Below are 21,363 nucleotides of genomic sequence, written 5' to 3' on the forward strand. Positions count from 1 at the left end.
ATGTCTATGAAAAAGAGGAAATGGCTGATTTTGATCCAAAATGGCCGACTTCCTTTTGGGTTTGGACCATGGCTCCAAGAGACTTTTTTGTAGGTCCTGACATGATACACATGTGTACAAAGTTTCATAATTCTAGGTTAAAGCATGGCTTGGGGCTGATCAATTAAAATACTCTAGGGGGCGCAATCGAGAAATTAGGCCATGCCCACCAAATATTTTTATGGATTCCTGTCGGGGGGCCTATAACGATCCACCCTAGTGAGTTTGGTGCAGCTCGGCTTGAAACTGTGGCACGAAAATGCAAACCTTTGATAACTTTTAATCGGCCATGCCTTATGAACGATCTGACCGAGTTTGAAGCCGATCAATCAAAATCCCTAGGAGGAGTTTGATCAAATGCAAAGACTGTAAACGGGCAAAATGGGATCAAAATCGCAACTTCAATCCAAAATGGCCAACTTCCTGTCATACTTGCACTATGACAGTAATTGTAAATTGTGAGAGTCTACAAGTGTACCAAATTTCAAGTCTCTACGATTAAGTAAATTAATAGTAAACTTTTGAAAGTTGCTAGTTGGCGCCGTTGAGCCATTTCTTTTGAGATTTTTGCATTGACCTTAAAATACGTACATTTTACACGGCTCTATGCGTCTGCCAAGTTTGGTGAGTTTTTGAATATGATAAAGGCTCCAAAAAGCCAATTTATTTTACGGAGGCATAATAATAATTTACAGCACAATTTCAATAAGCCTTCACAGCTCGGGCCTAATTAACTTACCTGTACTGTAATACTAAGAAGATTTCTTAGCATCTTATTTTCTGTTGTTTTACTACCCCCTTGTAGCAGGATTTAAGTTAGGTTTTGTTTCCGTTATAATTCAGTCTGTCTAGCATATTCGGCCTGCAACATGGCAGAGCGACAGTGTCTAAATCAGTGGTTCTTAACCTTTTTTGAGGTACCGAACCCACCAGTTTCATATGCGCATTCACTGAACCCTTCTGTAGTGATAAATAAAGTATGATTTTTTTTTCAAAATTCTAGTTGGGTTGCCCAACTAGAGTCTAGTTGGGTAAAGCCAAGATCACAAAGTCTTCTTAAAAGGTAGAGTCTCTGAGAACAGTTCTTCAAAATATAGTCAGTGTTTTCAGCAAATTTGAGCTGACTGTCCAGGATCGACCCAAGGTATTTAAAAATATGCCACAGTTTCAACAGGTTGGCCTTGAAGAGAAACTGGAACCACTTTAAGGTCTTGTTTAGACTATTTAATTAGCTCTACATTCTGAAAAACTAACAATAAGTAACAAAGACTTGGTAATATTCTGATTTAGTAATGTAATTATATTAGTTGTGTTACCACCTCCACACCACTAGAGACAGTAGCAGCCCTGAAAAGATGCGACTAAGGAGCAGATTTAGAAGTACACCTAAAGCTACAGAATTTGGTAAAAACAGTGAGCTTTGCTTAAGTAATTAAAGACACAAGTTCAAATCCATGCTGAGAGTGAAACTCCTTCAATCAGTGCTCCTCTGCAGCACTGATTGGCTCAGCAATGTAACGTGATCCTCTGCAGCAAGTGACGGCAAAGCGGGGCTCATCACGACTTTACACAAGTGTGTCTTTACCTCCACGGCAGAGGTCTCCGCCGAACCCCTCGATGAGGGGTTCGATGAGACCGACTCATCGAACCCCTGGGGTTTGATAGAACCCAGGTTAAGAACCACTGGTCTTCATCTTTTTTCAAGCCTCAAGTATCTTTGTCCGTAAGTAGTGTTATTGTGCTCAAATGTTGTTTGAAATAAGTTTGTCTGCTATTTAAGTTGTGTCGTCTTGAACCTTGTTAAACGTGCCCAGCCTTTGTGGCACTACATGTCAAAATTCTCTTTCATGTAGTAATGTGTGTACTTGAGACGTGCAAGCTGTTCATATATGTCTCTTTAAGCTTATTTTTCAGTTTTACAAAAAAGATTAAAGGTCAGACGTACTNGAATTATTCGTATTTTTGGGCTTTGGAGGCATCTTGAGCTGTAGTAGAGTCGTTGTTAATATTTAGAGGACAGGTAAAGCACACGAAAATGCCCAAATGCACCTTATAAAAAAAATAATTTGCGGGAGCTCCCTCCAACACGTCCTACTACTCCATTGGTCCCAAAACCGGAAGTCTTCTGTGTTTTTAATGTTTTTATCTTTACTTTTCATCTAGTTGTTCATTTCTTTTTTTTTCTCTTTCACACTGTCTATGTAAAGCCCCCCCGGAAAACATCCAGTTCAACGAATCTATATCTAGGGGTGTGAGAATCCTTGTTAAATGATGTTTAACTAAAGTCCTACGGGATTTAGAGTCCCAGTTGACGGTGTTTCAACTAAAAACCTAGAGGTTGGAGTCCTTGTCAAACGGTATTTTTGACTAAAGTCCCAGAGGGTTAGAGCCCCAGTTAAACGACAGTTAAACGACATTTAACTGAAGTCCTAAAAGGGCTGCGGGTTTTAATGTTTTTATCTTTTTTAATCTTTTTCAAAATGTCTTTCTCTTTCTCAGTGCTTATGCAATGTCACATGCTGTTTTTATTTTAATTATGTAAAACACTTTGAAATGCCTTGCTGCTGAAATGTGCTATGCAAATAAAATTTGATTGATTTGATTGACAGCGTTAAGGGTCACTTCGCCACCCCACCATGCCCAACTATTTCATCAAAAACAAACGGGGTTGCAATCCACAACACATCAACATGTCTTCTGTCTCTGGACACGGTTTGATGTTTATTAGGTCAAAGGGGTCAGATAGTGACCGTTCACAGTAAAATATAACACTTACTGTTCTCTGGGGACGTGGCCTAAGTGATGTCATCATTTCACCATTGAGTATTGTAGGGCACCCGATGATGATCCATCACTGAAAGTTTGGTGCCTCTGTGAGTTTTTGTGTAAGATTTATAACAGTTTTGTGTTTCATGGCGAATCAGTGAACTTTGACCCCAGGAAACTCCCCTTTAACAGGCACGAAAATGCAAACCTTTGATAACTTTTAATCGGCCATGCCTTATGAATGATCTGACCGAGTTTGAAGCCGATCGATCAAAATCCCTAGGAGGAGTTTGATCAAATGCGAAGACTGTAAATGGGCAAAATGGGGTCAAAATAGCAACTTCAATCCAAAATGGCCGACTTCCTGTCATACTTGCACTATGACATTAATTGTAAATTCTGAGCGTCTTGGGGAGCTCTACAAGTGTACCAAATTTCAAGTCTCTACGATTAAGTAAATTAATAGGAAACTTTTGAAAGTTGCTAGGTGGCGCTGTTGAGCCATTTCTTTTGAGATTTTTGCATTGACCTTAAAATACGTACATTTTACACGGGCTCTATGCGTCCGTCAAGTTTGGTGAGTTTTTGAATATGATAAAGCCTCCAAAAAGCCAATATATTTTACGGAGGCATAATAATAATTTACAGCACAATTTCAATAGGCCTTCGCAGCTCGGGCCTAATTAACTTACCTGTATTGTAATACTAAGAAGATTTCTTAGCATCTTATTTTCTGTTGTTTTACTATTCCCTTGTAGCAGGATTTAAGTTAGGTTTTGTTTCCATTATAATTCAGTCTGTCTAGCGTATTCGGCCTGCAACGTGGCAGAGCGACAGTGTCTAAATCAGTAGTTCTTAACCTTTTTTGAGGTACTGAACCCACCAGTTTCATATGCGCATTCACTGAACCCTTCTGTAGTGATAAATAAAGTATGATTTTTTTTTTTTTTCAAAATTTTAGTTGGGTTGCCCAACTAGAGTCTAGTTGGGTAAATCCAAGATCACTAAGTCTTCTTAAAAGGTAGAGTCTCTGAGAACAGTTCTTCAAAATATAGTCAAGTGTTTTCAGCAAATTTGAGCTGACTGTCCAGGAACAACCCAAGGTATTTAAAATTTGCCACAGTTTTAACAGGTTGGCCTTCGAGAGAAACTGGAACCACTTTAAGGTCTTGCTTAGATCATTTAATTAGCTCTACATTCTGAAAAACTAACAATAAATAACAAAGACTTGGTGGTATTCTGATTTAGTAATGTAATTATATTAGTTGTGTTACCACCTCCACACCACTAGAGACAGTAGCAGGCCGGAAAAGATGCGACTAGGAAGCAGATTTAGAAGTACACCTTAAAGCTACAGAATTTGGTAAAAACAGTGAGCTTTGCTTAAGTAATTAAAGACACAAGTTCAAATTCATGCTGAGAGTGAAACTCCTTCAATCAGTGCGCCTCCGCAGCTCTGATTGGCTCAGCAATGTAACGTGATCCTCTGCAGCAAGTGATGGCAAAGCGGGGCGCGTCACGACTTTACACAAGTGAGTCTTTACCTCCACGGCAGAGGCTCCGCCGAACCCCTTGATGAGGGGTTCAATGAGACCGACTCATCGAACCCTTGGGGTTCGATAGAACCCAGGTTAAGAACCACTGGTCTTAATCTTTTTTCAAGCCTCGAGTATCTTTGTCCGTAAGTAGTGTTATTGTGCTCAAATGTTGTTTGACATAAGTTTGTCTGCTATTTAAGTTGTGTCGTCTTGAACCTTGTTAAACATGCCCAGCCTTCGTGGCACTACATGTCAAAATTCTCTTTCATGTAGTAATGTGTGTACTTGAGACGTGCAAGCTGTTCATGTATGTCTCTTTAAGCTTATTTTTCAGTTTTACAAAAAAGATTAAAGGTCAGACGTACTTCAGTTCGACGTTTGGAGTTTTTTGTTCACTATCTGTCTAACTCAGTCCAGCACGCCTGTGTGAGGACAGAATAGTTAAAGGACAGTTACACAGCCGGCTGGGAACAGATTCACTGTCGTCGACCACACACTGCAATTAAGATAAGGACATCATGGAGCAACAAAGGCAAGCAGACTTCGAAGTCTTGTCTCAAGTTGCAGCATCCAAGTCATCTGGGAGATCAAGTAAGTTCTCAGCCAGTGCAGCAGCTACCAAGGCAAAGGCTAAAGCACAGGCAGCCCTGGTAGAAGCCAAGTATGCAACTCAAGAAGCGGAGATGATGAAAGAAAAAGCCCGCAACGAAGCTGAAAATCAGAAAATGATAGCTGAAGCAGAACAGCACAAAGCAGAGTTAGAGGCAAATCTGTACGTCCTAAAAGTCAACAGGAGTGCAAAAGCAGCCTCAGCAGAAGCTGCAGTCTATGGGTGTGTTCACACTGCAGCCTGAAGTGACCCAATTACAATTTTTTTGACATAATGTGACCTGTATCCGATCTTTTCATGGCAGTGTGAACAGCACAGGTCGGATTCTTTTTCGAATGTGATCCATATCCGATATGTATCCAATTCAAATGCGACTTAACGTTCAGGTCACCTTCAAACGAACTGAACGTCACTGATTATCAACAAATCTCACTATTCTGGGTCCTGATACGTACAAGCGGGAAGAAAAACAACAACCATGACGGATTATATGAGGATTAAGTTGTTAATATGCTGCTCCGGTTGGACAACAACTTCATATAAGCTAAGCTCCACCGTTATGGCGGTTGGCATAACACTGAGAACGCTGACGCTATTGCGCCCTCTACTGCGCATACGGGACACTTTCAGATCGTTTGCCCGTTCACACTGCAGAACGCATACATGTCGCATTTACTGGCAGTGTCAACGGCCCCGGCAAAAAAATCGGAATTGCCAAAAAATTGGAATTGGTCACTTCAGGCTGCAGTGTGAACGCACCCTATGAATCCTCAGCAGCATCAGAGGTGGATTCTCTTGAAGAAAGAACCCAGATCTACCCTGAGGATCGCACTCAACGCACAAATGACTATGTTGCAGGCACACTACGTGACACCAAACGCTCAGCAGCAAGCTCTGGTCTCACAAGAATCACCTGCCATGCCCATAAGTGCAGAACGAGTTCGTCCTGACCCAACTTCGTGGTTCCTAATTCTTAACGAAGAGCCCCGTTTATCCAAGTTTTGCATTGAAGATGAAGAAATGCCTGGTGCAGAAAACAGAGGCTATCCATCTTATCTTCCTCCACCAATGTCGCACGCATCCAGTCTCAGAGATTATCCGTTTGAACCACCACAAGTAACTGATCTCACCAAATACCTCGTCAGAAGAGAAATGGTAAGCTCTGGGCTGCTAAAATTTGATGACTGTTCAGAAAACTACTGGGCCTGGAAAACTTCTTTCCAAGACATCACTAGAGAGCTCAACTTAACAGCAAGAGAAAACTTGACCTGCTGATAAAGTCACTAGGTCCAAACTCATCTCCTCAAGTCATGCGTATCAGGTCAGTCCATGTCCACAATCCAGGGTATCACTATGGTGTGACATAGGCTAGATGATACATATGGTTCCCCTGAGATTATAGAAAATGCACTTCTGCTAAAGCTAGAGACTTTTCCAAAAATATTCAAAAAAGACAATCAGCGTCTTAGAGAACTGGGGGATATTTTAATGGAGGTTCAGTTAGTCAAGTCAGGTGGAAAATTACCAGATTTAGCTTATCTTGACACAGCCAGAGGGGTTAACCCAATTGTGGAAAAGCTTCCCTATGCCTTACAACAGGGGTGCCCAAAGTTGCTCCTCGAGGGCCGGCATCCTGCATGTTTTAGTTCTCTCCCTGGTGGTAGTAACAACCTCCTCAGCAAGTCAATGTTCCTCTTAGGCCTTCTAATGAGCCATCATTTGATGCAGGTGTGCTAAACCAGGGAGAGAACTAAAACATGCAGGATGCCGGCCCTCGAGGACCGACTTTGGACACCCCTGCCCTACAAGAATGCTGGTTTACACAAGGTTCTAAGTACAAGGAAGAACATAATGTTCCCTTTCCACTCTTAAGCTACTTTGTAAATTTCATATGTAGTCAAGCGAAAACCCGTAATGATCCAAGTTTTATGTTTTCTACATGTGGTGTTATGACTCATGTAAAGTCAGAGAAACCGTTAAGACACAACACTTACAAAACAGTTTCAGTGAGAAAAACTGAAGGTGCAGTTGCACCTGTAGTCATCAACAGTGTATCAGAAAAGAAATTAGAGGAACCAGCTGAGAGGTGCCCGATACACAGTAAGCCACATCCCTTAGCAAAGTGTGGTTTTAGAATGAAGCACTTAGATGAGAGAAAAGCTTATCTAAAAGAAAACTCCATTTGTTTTCGTTGTTGCGCATCCACTAAGCACTTGGCCAAAGACTGTAAAGTTTCTGTGAAGTGCAAAGAATGCAACAGCGACAAGCGCCTTACTGCTTTACATCCTGGTCCTGCTCCTGGGGTTACAGAAGTTGAAGCAACAAGAGCAAGGTGGGGAGCAAGAAAATAGTCCATCACTGGAGGTCACTTCAAAATGTACAGAGATTTGTGAGACATCATCTCATGGACTCAGATCCTGTTCAAAAATCTCATTAGTGAACGTGTACCCTATTAACAATCCCAACAAAGCCCAAAGGATGTATGTGGTTTTAGATGACCAAAGCAACCGATCTCTTGCGAAGTCAGCCTTCTTTGACATGTTTGGCATTGATGCAGTCTCCACCACTTATACTCTGAAGATGTGTGGAGGAATAAAAGAGGCCACAGGAAGGAAAGCTCACAATTTTGTTGTTACGTCTCTGGATGGAAAGATTCATGTAGCTCTCCCACCTCTTTTAGAATGCAATACTATCCCAGATGATCGATTCCTACACCTGACATTATGCAACATTTCCCTCATCTACCTCCTATTGCAGGTGGAATACCACCAATTGAGCCAGAAACACCCATCCTTCTCTTATTGGGGAGAGTTGTCCTGAGTGTCCACAAAGTACGTGAACAGTACAATGGTACGCCTCGTACAAGGGTGTTTAACTAAATGACATTCTACTTAGGGGACCTGACTTACACAACACACTGCTCGGTGTTCTACTGTGCTTTAGGCAAAAACGAGTTGCAGTTACTCTAGATGTTGAGCAGATGTTTTACTGCTTCAGAGTCAAAGAAAGCCACAGAAATTATCTTCGGTTTCTATGGTTCCAAGATAATGACCTCAGCAAAGAAATCATGGCGTTTTGCATGAAGGTGCCGGTTTTTGGCAACAGTCCTTCCCCAGCTATTGCAATCTACAGTCTCAGACGAGCAGCTGAACTTGGAGAAGAATATGGCTCCAACACAAACCAGTTTGTCTTCCGCAACTTCTATGTGGATGATGGACTGACTTCAGTGGACAGCGAAAAGGAAGCCATTGAACTCTTAACACAAGCAAGGAACATGATGGCAGAGTCAAATATAAGGCTTCACAAAATAGCCTCAAATGTCAGTCGTAATGAATGCATTTCCTCCAGAAGAAAGAACAGCGGACCTCAAAGATTTGGATTTGGATGTTGACCCTCTCCCTCTTCAGTGAGGTCTTGGGGTGAGCTGGAACCTGGAAAATGACTGCTTCACATTTCGAGTTGCTAAGGACAACAAACCTTTCACCTGCAGGGGAATACTTTCTGTTGTCAACAGCCTCTATGATCCCCTTGGATTTGCTGCCCCAGTTACAATCCAAGGAAAGGCATTGTACAGAAAGTTAACTTTTGGACAACAAGATTGGGATGAGCCTTTACCAGCAGACCAAGAGGCAGAGTGACTAAGGTGGTCTGATTCACTTACTGCTCTTGAACACCTCCAAATCCACAGGCCATTTGTTGAAGTTTCAGTATCGCAGGCTCAGAGAACAGAACTATGCATTTTCTTAGATGCTTCAACAACAGCAATAGCAGGTGCAGCATACCTCAGGGTCATTGACACTGGTCACCAATGTCATGTTGGGTTTATCATGGGCAAATCTAAGCTAGCACCATCATCTGCCCACCCTATCCCACGTTTAGAATTATGTGCAGCTGTATTAGCAGTGGAACTCTCTCAATTGATCATAGATGAAAGTGACATCGAGTTTCATGCAGTGAACTTCTATACAGAGAACCGAATAGTTCTAGGCTACATCCACAATGACACCTGCAGATTCTACGTATATGTGGCCAACAGAGTTGCTCAGATTCACAAGTCTACCAAACCAGACCAGTAGCATTTTGACACTATTGACCAGAATCCTGCAGATCATGGGACTAGAGCTGTATTAGCAACCCAACTGCAACAAGCCACCTGGCTCTCTGGACGTCGGTTCCTCACACTGTCTGACACTGAACCAAGAGATCCAGGACAGAACAAAGAGACTTTTGACCTTGTGCAGCCTTCAACAGATGTTGAAATTTGTCCTCAAGTAATTTCCCTAGCAACAAAAGCAGAGGAAAAAGGGCTCAGATCCCATAGGTTTGCACGCTTCTCAAGCTGGAAGTCTTTAGTGAGAGCAATCAAATTTCTCATTCATGTTGCTAAGTCATTCTCAAAAGCTTCAAGCACATGTAAAGGTTGGCACAGCTGCAATCTTGCCAATACTACAGAAATCTCTCAAGCAAAAACAACAATCATTCAGTGTGTTCAAACTGAGAACAGAGTTTGAAAGTCTTAAAAGAGGAACAGATATCCCCTCACGCAGTCCTCTCGGAAAACTCAACCCTATTATTGATTGTGGCTTAAAGGTCGGAGGACACTTACAAGCAGCAGGTCTTTCAGATGTGGAGAAACATCCTGTGATAATTCCAAGTAATCATCATGTTGCTGTTCTTTTAGTTCGACATTACCACAACCAAGGCAGACAGTTCACTGAAGGTGCTCTGCGCTCAGCAGGATTATGGATTATTGGTGGCAAGAGACTAATTTCCAGCACACTTCACAAATGAGTAACCTGTAGGAAACTTAGAGGCCGCCTAGAAGTGCAGAAGATGGCTAGTTTGCCCTCTGGCAGACTTTCAGTTGACCCACCGTTTACTCATGTAGGTCTGGACGTCTTTGGGCCTTGGAATGTTAAGTCTCTTCGCACAAGGGCAAATAACACCGACTGTAAAAGGTGGGCAGTAATGTTCACCTGTGTCAGTACCAGGGCCGTGCATATAGAGGTCATAGAGGCAATGTCAACTTCAAGTTTCATAAATGCCTTACGTCGTTTCCTCTCAGAGGACCTGTCAAACACTTATGCTCAGACCAAGGGACAAACTTCATTGGTGCATGTAAGGAGTTGCAAATCAATGCTCAAGACCCAGAGATCACAAGTTATCTATGGGACAAAAGCTGCACCCGGACATTCAACGCCCCACATTCATCTCACATGGGAGGAGTCTGGGAGAGAATGATTGGACTCGTTCGACGCATTCTTGATGGCTTGTTATTGCAAACCTCAACCACCCGCCTCACACATGAGGTTTTGGTCACCCTCATGGCAGAGGTCATGGCCATAATGAACACCAGACCCTTAGTTCCTGTCTCAAATGATCCTGAAACACCTGAAGTTCTCTTGCCCGCAATGCTTCTAACGCAGAAAGTTGGTGCCGTTCCAACACCACCTGGACGGGGAGTGTATTGTAAATACTAAGATGATTTCTTAGCATCTTATTTTCTGTTGTTTTACTACCCCCTTGTGGTAGAATTTAAGTTAGGTTTTGTTTCCGTTAAAATTCCGTTTGTCTTGTGTTTTCGGCCTGCAATGTGGCAGAGCGACAGTGTCTAAATCTTTTTTCAAGCCTCAAGTATCTTTGTTCGTAAGTAGTGTTATTGTGCTCAAATGTTGTTTGACATAAGTTTGTCTGCTATTTAAGTTGTGTCATCTTTAACCTTGTTAAACGTTCCCAGCCTTCGTGGCACTATGTGTTAAAATTCTCTTTCATGTAGTAATGTGTGTACTTGAGACGTGCAAGTTGTTCATTTATGTCTCTTTATGGTTATTTTTCAGTTTTACAAAAAAGATTAAAGATCAGACGTACTTCAGTTCGACGTTTGGAGTTTTTTGTTCGTTCACTATCTGTCTAACTCAGTCCAGCACGCCTGTGTGAGGACAGAATATTACCCATAGTGTAATCTGTAACTAATAATGATTTAAATTTAGAAAAAGAAACAACACTAAAATTATTTCAATCTGGAAAGACTCAGACGGAGAAAAGGAGATGTTAAAAGATTTATTGACAAAATGAATAACAGTTCTTTGGCGCTCGGGCCCCGGCTGAAGATTTGAGCTGTGAATTGCAGTGAACTGGGATGAGCTCCACCGATGCTGATTAGGGATGCTCTACCCCCGACACTGGTGGTGGAGGTTGGATAAAGATGACATCTTGGAGAACCAGAGGATGTGGGTTGAGAACAGCTGGAAAGCGCCTGACAGTGTGGGAGTGGATCCTTATAAGCGGAAGCTTGACTGATGATTGGACGAGGTGGGTCGAGGTCCACCACTGAGGTTGGAGGCGATGAGCATGATGGAGTGATTGCATGGAGCAGGAGAGGCAGAAGTCTTCCAGCTTGAATTTGCACCTAGGCTTCATGTGGTGGTGGTAGAATCATCCACCACTCTGCTTAAGCAATATGAATTCAAATCAGAATTAATCAATCATAAAAAGCAAAGTATACCAGACTGGTCACAACTTTCTTTTAGTCACAACATAACAGAAATTATTTCTCAAGTGATCAAATATCTCAAAATATGCTATCCAGCAGCAGTCAAGAAACAGATAAACTAGTCTAGTATTTTACTTTTCTGTAATTATAAATTTGAAACATTCGTTCATCTTTAAACTGTTTTTTATTCTGGTTAAGTAGGCGGAAGCCTCTCTCAGGTCCAGCATCTGAGACACACAATTATGTACTGCACCACCCTGCTTTCATTAAAAACATCTTGGAAATCTTATTGTCTCTTTGTTTTGTCCTTTTCTTACATTACCTTTTGGATGAAGGGTAAGTAATTTATAATTGCTTTGCGGAAACAAATGTTTCCTCTGACTTTGTGGAAAAATATGTTTGGTACATTTGTGTCAACTCATTAAACATCAGATTAAAAAATAAGGATGTAATGATGGGGCACAGATTCAATCATTCTGGACATTTCCAATGTGTCAGGAATTCTACAATAAGATGTGATGTTTCTCTGTAGAGTACACCTGTACAGGATCTTTTTTGTACAGGTAAAAAAGATCCTGTTTTTGACCTTTTTAATGGGATGTAGATATTATGCAGTATACACACAGCAAATCACTGAAATATGTAAAACTGAATTTCAAAGCTTATGTTTGTAGCCCAGTTAGTATTTTTGCATTGTGAATGAAATACAACAAAAAAATTCCTGAATAAAATTGGACAGAAAAATCACAAAAAGTAGGTTATGTTTAGTGCTCAAAAACTGGTGCTAGTAATATTGGTTAACATGTTCAAACTGTCCATGTCGCCTCAGAGAATAATTTACCACTAAATATGCATGTAAAAAGAAAGAAAGCAAAAAAAGAAAAAAAAAAAAACTAAGCATGTTGAGAATGAAAGGTTTAAGGCCTGAACTTCATTTGCATTTGGATCCGTACATTACCAACATGACTAGAATTGGCCTTGATCGGTGGGTCAAGGCAACTTGTAAATAAACAAAGTACATCCTATTTTATTTTAAAGTTCTGTTGCTTATTGAAGAGATTTTCATACACAGAATAATCATTTTTGTACACTAACAAAATCATGGCTCAATAGATTATAGTAACCTGCAAGCAAACCCCCTCAAATTTGTGAGCACTCAGGTCCATGTTACATGTTCTCATTTTAGGCAAGTTAAATCTATCTGATTTAACATGAATTAGAAAGTTAACAAAAAAATAGCATGTTATAATAGACTTGACCTTTATGTTATTCTAGTCAGATTTGCTTCTGTAAGGGAAGAAGTTACAACAGCATAAAGAAGCTACACCACCAGCTAACTTATAAAGAGTAAACCGAGGAAAACCAATGCATTATCCCTGATGGTGTATATTAGATGTGGAACTGACCTACTATAACTTGTTGCCCATCTATTCTACTTTCATCAATTCTCATCTCCCATACAGCTGCCCCCTTCTCCCTCCCTCAACACAATGATGATCAACTCCTTCTCAAACAGGAAGCCCTGCTCCCATATGTATAAGAAGTACAAACTTCTCTTCAAACTATGAGGAATTTATTAACAAAATACTTCAACTTGTAAGATTATTTAGTTAAACTACTAACCTGCCACTAAACTAAGTGGACATGAGAAGAAGAAGTAAAATTAATAATCTATGAAAACACAGTAAAAAAAAACAAAAAAAAAACAGCAGTAAAACAATTCAGTGAACTTTAGTTTAAAAACCAAGCTTTGTTTTGAAGAGATTGGAATGGGACAAAATTAATTTTAAATCTATTAAGATCAACAGTTGGTAGATGTTCTACATCAGTTCACAATGCAATGCTGATAAGAAAAAGAATATTATCTTAATGAAGCAATGTTTTATTAAAAATGAGTAACCTTATGAAAAATTGATTGTCAAAGTTGTACTACTGCTATCACAGTGACTGATAGGATCTAAAGATGAACTACCAAGATGGCAGCTTAAAATGGATGTAGACTTACAATTTAGCTGATTAACAACAGACATCACAGAATAAGTAGTTCAAAAAGAAATTGCACCTGTGGCACTATTTATCAATCTCGTTAAGTCCCACGTGGGCCTCTAAGTATCATTAATACCAATATTAACACATCTTCAGTGCTGGTAGTCTGCTGCCTGTCTGTGGCATGAACAGACATGGCATGTGTTTACAACACAGTAGAAACTGAATGTTGTTTCTGTCTTAGCATCAGCAGAGCTTTAGCAGTCTTTTACTGCATTTTAACAGTAATATTCAGACATTATGGTCTCCCAGATTCAGCACTTGAGCTGCAGTAAAAGATTGAAATCCTGTTATGAGTCCTCAGCATGCTGAATGTTGAGTTTGTTTTAAATTGTACCATGTCTTCTTTCTGCAGTAATCACAGTTCATTTTGCTGTTTTTTATTTTGTTTGTTTTTTGTTTTTTTTCATATAAATCTTGATGGGCACTTGTTCTGGTGGTATTTCAATTCAGGACTTTAGTGATAAACTTAATGTTTGTGCACAGAATAGAAAAAAGATAAGACTTGCTATTTCTAATTTTTGGTTTTCACTTGATTTTGAACCCTCCAGTGCTGCAGGTCTGGTAGGGGGTGGGATCCTGCCAACAGGTTCATAAAGATGCCTTTGCTGCTGTGACACATTATGGTCTCCCTTGGGCTTTTGGGCTCCACAAGAACTTAAAGCAGAGGTAGGAAGCACATAAAGACGGCAGAGTCTGAGAGGAAGATAAGAAAAGTGGGTCTGTGCGTGTCTTCACAGTGTTTAGTTGTGATTAGTTATAGCAGCATCTCTGTGGTGGCTGTGTATCCATGTGCCACTCAGGGCATAGTGGTGTGTTCCTTTTGCTATCCTCATGACCTCGGACCTAAACACACCAATTAACCACAGCTAGACTTTCCACTTTTCTTGAAACTTTGCTCCAAACAAACTGCGTCTGAACCCCCTGGCAATGTTCATCTTTGATCTGCTGCTTTTCACTCTGATCTACGAGATTCACCAAATGATTTTAGCTGTGAGTAACAAAATAAATAAACCAACATGCTAAAAGAATTTCAGTATTCTTGAATAAAACATACACAAATGTATGTGTATGTTTATGATATGACATTGGTGCCTGTGCAGTATGTTAACTCACTGACTTTGAAGTTTACATTATTTCACGTTCAGCACATTATGGATGAACTGAACATGAATAATATATCTAATAAGAGGTAATTAATGAGTTAAGTATAAATTAACTGAAATTCTCCGATAAATAATAATAATAATAATAATAATAATCTTACACACAGCTCTGATTGAAAAAATACTAGGTCATATTCTGAATGTTCACTTTTGCAAACTAGGTCTATACAAACAAATAAATGGATGGTATCAATTGGTCCAATCGGTTCCCCAGGAAATTAGTGCTGTGAAGTTCAGTTCTTTTCAGAGAGAAGGTTCTTTTGGTGCTTAATTTATTATCGACTACAGCCTCATGCTTTATCTAAACTTGGTAAATGTGAATGGTTTCTATGTTGATTAATCCTTTTTGGATTCAGTGTTTTTCATAAAGACATTTCTTGCCTAATTTTACATATTTCTTCTGTTACAAGAGCAGGCAGGTTTTATTCCTTTTTTCACATAATGACATGATCCGAACTGCACATGGGACTAGAAACAAAGCAACCAGAGCTACTAATAACAAAACACATTCTGCTGTGAGCAGGGCGGAGCCACTGAGAGTGAGAGCTGAGTGGCTGTTGGCACTCAGCATCAATTTAAGGAGTTTAGATATAGCATAAAAAGATAAAATACATTTTTCTACATATGTGACATATTTTTCATCTGTCCACCTCTTGCTAAAGTTTGCATGCAGAAACACAGTCAGGCACAGACTACAGACTCACCATGGTGCCTGTTTTGTGACATGAATGTGTTGAGGCTGTCTGGATTTGTAGCAGCGCTGAGGACCAGAAGCACCTGAGGACCCTAAAGCATGCAATGGCAGCCTGTGTCGGGAAACAATTCGACAATCAGGTACTGATATCCAGGTTGTTATTTTAAGTGCTGAAAATAGGGAGCTTTTATGTGCTGGTTATTAGTTGTTTACATTTTAAATGATAATTGAAGAAACTCACAGTGTTTCTTTGCTACATTTCTGGAGCAAATGGGAAGAAAAAAGAAATCTGTCAATATCACAGTAAAAAAGAAACATGCTAACAATAAAAAAACCTTTTAAACTTAAATGTCAAAGCATCATATTTTGAAAGTATTGTTATAAGAAGACAATGTCATTTATGTCCATTTGATGCAATTACTTTGTTGTGTTTATCAAGTTAGAACATATTAACACTACCCATAATGCCAGAACCTTTGTTGTACATTGCCACTGTCTAGTGCAGAGGTTCCCAAACTGTGGGGCGTGACCCCCTACGGGGGCGTGCCATTGCAGGGGGGGCGCAGGAAGCCGTCTGGATGAAAAAAAACAAAAAACAAAACATGAACTCTGTATGCGTTCGGTTTTTACCTTAGAATGGCCAACTCTCTGTTATTCCTATGTCAATTTGATACAGTAGAGGCTTCCACACTTCCCATATCTGTGTCCTCTGTCACTTTTATCAGCAGTTAAAACTGTTTAATCCATTGCTAACATGTTGTAACCTGTTTTTCCGAGCCACCTTTAAACGCAACATGAGCGCTACGACGCTCGCGCTGGGTTTCCACCTGTGAAGGAGACCTGCTGCTGCTGTGTGGAGCTACGTAGGTTTGTGTTAGAATCACGGCAGCAAACCAGCAAAACGCAAAGAACTTTTCACAGTTTTTCCCTCCAAACTAACCGAGTGTTGAGTAAAGCTGTTGGATGCAGGTAATGTTAGCTAAAAGATGACTAGCTAATATCAATACAGCACCTTAAGCTTGTTAAGTAGCTTGTAGGCTACTGGTGTTGTTGTCTATGTTCAGCTACCCCCTGCGTTCGTATGGAGCCGGGGCTGAGTATAACAGGGAGTCTCTAAGAATCCGCCCCCCACCCCCTTCGCTCACACACATCGTTCAACCAGACAGATATTTGTAAGCCATAGGGGGGACCCAGAAATAGTTTGGAAACCACTGGTCTAGTGAAATTATTTTCACTTGAAATAACTTATCAAATTATACTATTATGCTGTAAAACAGATCCTTAGCACTGCAGGGCTGTCAGGTTTCAGGTTGCCATTCTGGTCAGACTGAAGGACTGGAGGAGGTCTGCACAGCTCAGAAAAGAACTTTCTGCTGATCTTTAACTTGAAATTATGCTCCTTTGAAAACATAAAGAGGAAAAAAAGGCCCAACAACTTTGTCTTTGAACTGACATATTCAAGTGTTAATTTGCTAGACTATCTCAATGCTGCCTTACATGTATTACACCTTGTATTTTGTCCTTGAACAGATCACTTAGGATAGGCATCAGTCTGTAGAAACCTACAGACTTCAAAATCAAGAAATATGAACACAGCCCACATAATGGAGATGTGTACGTGTTATAGACTGTAAATGAATTTTTTTCATTTTTTATGCATTGTACATGTTTGATTAACCTGATCTTGTTCGTTTTAAAAGATATAATATTTTAAAAGATATAATATTTGACAGTATCTTTCAGGAATTATATTTTTCATGCAGTGTATTATTTCAAATAAAACTTGGCTCCAGCATTAGTGAGGCAGTATGAAATTAATACTGCAAGGTAGCGAACTGGATTTTGAAAGCTGTTTTACAAGTCTCAACTGATCAATGCTTAGATGGCTCAGAACATCTTCTCTTAGGCTATCATTTCAACATAAGAGCAAGGCGGTGCCTCATTAGGAAGGCTGGCGTTGCAGAACAGAAGACCTCAGAGTTCTCAGAAAACAAGACAGATTTCAGGGAGGACTTGCAGGACCCATCACAGCCAGTTTTTGACTTTGTTTACCTTACTAAAAGCAAGGGTAAATATGTTCCAGAGCCTCTAAGCTTGAAAAAGGAGAGATAATCGTGACCCCAGGAGTGCATAATAAATTGTTCACTCTTTTGTTATACTCACACTGTCTTGTGAAACCCAGAAGCTGGAAAGCTGATGCATTTATTCTAGATCTAAGAACAAGCATCCAAGCATCAGAATCTGACAAACACATGTAGTAAATGAAAGAGGAACATGTCAGACTTCATCTGTTTTCTAAATTCTTGTGAATTAATTTGTTTTATAAAGAAACTGATAAGGAGTTCAGCTATGAATTTATAAAAGCAGCACAGAACAACACATTTTTAGTTTTAGTCTCTTACTCTGGTCAGTAGATTATTTAGAAACTACTGAAACGTGACACAATAGCGTCCCTTTAAAAGAGACAAGGTGTGTGTAGTGTGTGATGGTGTGGTGAGTGTGCAAAACAAAGAAATGAGAGGCAGATAAATGCTTTATGTGTGTTACTCCCTCCCCTTAGAAATCTGTTATTTACTCTGGATCTTCATTCAAGTAGAAATTCAACTCTGGAGTCATAACAGCTGAAACACCACTCACTAGTTGTTTCATAGGACCACATTTATGTAAAATAAAAATCTGTACCCACATATGTATGATGTCTGCATGACTCGTTGAGGTGGGGATGACAAGTCCACTGGGATGGCCATTATTAATCAGAGCAAGATGTTTATTTTTTTTATCTCGTTAATGATCCTGACAGACCTGTTTTACATGAACCCTGGCATACTTTTCAGCAACATACATCTGTTTGTGTCACGATCAATCCTCCACTTCCTCTTTTTCACAGCTGGGCCTCTGCAGCAGCCATTCAGATAGAAGGACATAATTAACAATTCTTTTCTGAGGTTCAAAAGTCAAAGCTGTTCAATTTTCAATTTCTGATATGTCAGACACCAGTCATGTTTTTATCTAAATGCCCTGTTTACACGACAATGATCCAACGAAAATGAAATCTTTGTTTCGTTTCTACTAACATGTTTACATGAAGACGTTCTAATTACAATCTTTGTTTAAACAGAAACAGCATAAATCGAAAAGGTGTAATGCCCCTGCTACTCCACTAGTTGGTGCTAGGCTTGGACAAATGAAAGTTCTCCCTTCATTCTACATCATCGACTGCATTGTTTACAAAGTTATCCCACCACTGACTTGTTCTCCCAGGTCGCGTCCAGTAGCGCCTCCTCGAAGTGTTTCTTTGTCGCGTACATCCGCTAATTTAACAGAGTGGACCTGAATGAGATCCGTCTCCGATGACTTAAGTAAAGAGGTATAACATGAGCACCGTGTTGGAGAGCTGTAGTTAGGTTTATAAGAGTCAGAAGCACAAATAATACTCTGGTATCTGGCATTTTCTGTAGTTTCTTCTTCTGATTGTAGGGAGCTGATATGAAATGTGTCATACTACGTAAACTATTCTGTTTACAAGACAACGGACACCGGTACGTTTTAGAAACATCGCACTCTGGAACCCGTTCTCAAACTGTGCCGTTGTCAGAGAAAACATTCGCCATTTTCGTGTAAATGTACAATGCAAGCACAACGAAACTCTTCCATTTTGACCCGAAATTGTTGTCGTGTAAACGGGGCCTTAGTTTCAGAATCAAAAGAACTTCACTAAGAACAAAAGAATCTGAGGTCTTAACACTGTTCCCTGAATGTGTGAGCTTAAGCCCAAAGATACTTAAAAATTCCTCGAACTGGAAGCGATATCAGTGTTTTACCTCAGAAGCATATAGTCAACCGGTTGAAGCAAAGCTGGGCTTTAAAGAAAAGAGAAATTACAAAGTTAGGAAAGTGCAGAAAGTATTCAAATGACAAATATAGATATACATATATAAATATCTATATATATATATGTGTGTTTTATATATTATAATATATATATATATATATGTACAAAATGTTAGAAATTGCTTTGGGGTTGTTTCACATTGCACTGAGATGGGCAGAAAAGAAAAATAGAAACAAAAAAAGGGAGAGATGGGGAAGAAGTTTAATGAGAACAGAGATAACAATAGAGGAGTGCAGGGAGAAAAAGAGAACCAAGAAAACACAGTGGTAAACAACATATAACAATAACAACATCACATCAGTTTGTGTTCACGAAACCAGGACAAGTAATCAAGTTAAATGTCCAGATTGGTCGTTTGCTATGATTAGTTTGTAAGACAGTCATCTGACACATTACAATACCTAATATCATCAACATTTAATTCTTTGTATTTTGAGCCTATTGTCTATTTATAGATCACTATATCAGGCTATAAATCGGATGTCAACTAGCTTAGGGTGACCAGACATCCTCAATTTCTTGGGACAGCCCCGTTTTAAACTACCTATTCCCAGAAATATTCATGAATGAGACATAAATGTTGTGTGCAGACTGTTATTATGGTAACTGAGGGTAGAAAGTGTGAATGAGCATGTTGTGCCCAACAGGAGTTGTAATGGTAGCTGGTGGTGCAGCTAACACTACAGACAGTAGAAGAGCAGAACAAGATGGCATTAAAAATTAAACACAACAAGCTAGAACAAAAGAGCAGAGCGCCAGCTACTGGCCACCGAAGGGGAACTGTACTGTGATGCGGTATGCGTCCATCTATTGCTTGGACTGATCTTTGTTAATAAAATCTTGGTTTAGCTTAGTTCCTAACTATGAAGCAAGCAGACAGAACAACAAAAGACAAAATGAGAGCACAGGGAGTAGCTGAAATTTGAGCTAGAGAAAGTGGAAGAAATTGTAACGAGGTGATAAAAATACAACTAATTGTAAAATAAGATGTTTTGGAATTAACTGGTGACCTTTATTTCATAGCTCGATATGAGTTTGGGCATATAAAGATTCCTCAGAAAAAAGATGAAAGGGTCAAAGACAGAGAAGCTGAATGAAGAAATACGAGGACTGAACATGAGGAGAGAGATTGGTTCTGTTCCATCAGCTTATAGCTCCAAATAAAAATAGGTGTCTTTGTTAAAGATAACATTTTTGGCATTTCATCAGCTGAGGAAACTTGTCTATTAATTTAAAAAACTTTGGTGATCCCAGTTCCTAACCTGAAAACAAATTCTAAAGGAAAACATAAACAATATGTTCCATCCATCCATCCGTCCGTCCGTCCGTCCGTCCATCTATTCATTTTCTGTACACTCTTGTCCCTAGTGGGGGCTGGAAGGGGTGCTGGTGCCTATCTCCAGCGAACATTTTGGGTGAGTGGCAGGGTACAGTATGTTAATTAATAAATTGTAAATTTTAAGTATGTTGGACATCCTGATGCTTTTGGAGGGAATTGTGATTTCACTATGTCTCTGTTTTGGAATAGTGAAGAACAGAAGGAAGAAAAGATGGAGGAAATCAAAAGACTGTCAGAAGAGTTGTGAGGAGGAAAACATAATGATTGAAAGAAGAATAAGCAAGGAGGAAAATAGCAAAAGAATGTTCCAAAGAAAACTGTGTTACTTTACCACACTTCCTCTTCTTTCAGAGTGGCTGTATCCTCAGTTGTAGGTGTTATAGATGGTTCTGGTTCAGTAGCCTGATGGCCTATGGATAGAAGCTCTTCATGGTCTCTCTGTACTGAACCTGAGGTTCACCTCACTTCCCAACTTTGGCACCTTTATGGATGGCAACATAAAAAAATTGAAGATAAATTGAAAATAGGTATATAGGCATATTGCTAAAATGTGTTTTATTTCTTGTATATTAAGTATTTCACTTTACTGTTCATAACCTTCTCTGCTCTTATTCTATCCAGATCTCCATGGCAACCAGGCCTGATCACTATGGCTGATGGCTCTACAGACAGAGGTCTTGTAGAACCATAGATGAGCTGATGCTAGCAGACTCCCAGACCAACCACAGTTCACTCACCTCATACACATAATATCCTTACATCAATATATATATATATATA

The 21,363-nt window shown here is 39.8% G+C and overlaps 2 long non-coding RNA genes across 2 annotated transcripts in view; one reads left to right on the forward strand and one right to left on the reverse strand.

Annotated features, from left to right (window-relative positions):
• Window positions 1–19,039, reverse strand: part of LOC107834376 (uncharacterized) — a 22,345-nt gene extending 3,306 nt beyond the window's left edge. The window contains exons 1-3 of the long non-coding RNA XR_001660173.1: window positions 18,864–19,039; window positions 18,443–18,445; window positions 7,063–7,066 (exon numbers count right to left, since the gene is read on the reverse strand). This is a non-coding gene — a long non-coding RNA (uncharacterized LOC107834376). The remainder of the gene's footprint in view (window positions 1–7,062; window positions 7,067–18,442; window positions 18,446–18,863) is intronic.
• LOC107834377 (uncharacterized) overlaps window positions 7,255–21,363 on the forward strand; it is a 21,982-nt gene continuing 7,873 nt past the window's right edge. Inside the window, exons 1-2 of the long non-coding RNA XR_001660174.1 lie at window positions 7,255–7,265; window positions 15,210–15,214. This is a non-coding gene — a long non-coding RNA (uncharacterized LOC107834377). The remainder of the gene's footprint in view (window positions 7,266–15,209; window positions 15,215–21,363) is intronic.

Source organism: Poecilia formosa, unplaced genomic scaffold (assembly GCF_000485575.1).
Source record: "Poecilia formosa unplaced genomic scaffold, Poecilia_formosa-5.1.2 Scaffold600, whole genome shotgun sequence".
NCBI classification, from domain to species: Eukaryota; Metazoa; Chordata; class Actinopteri; order Cyprinodontiformes; family Poeciliidae; genus Poecilia; species Poecilia formosa.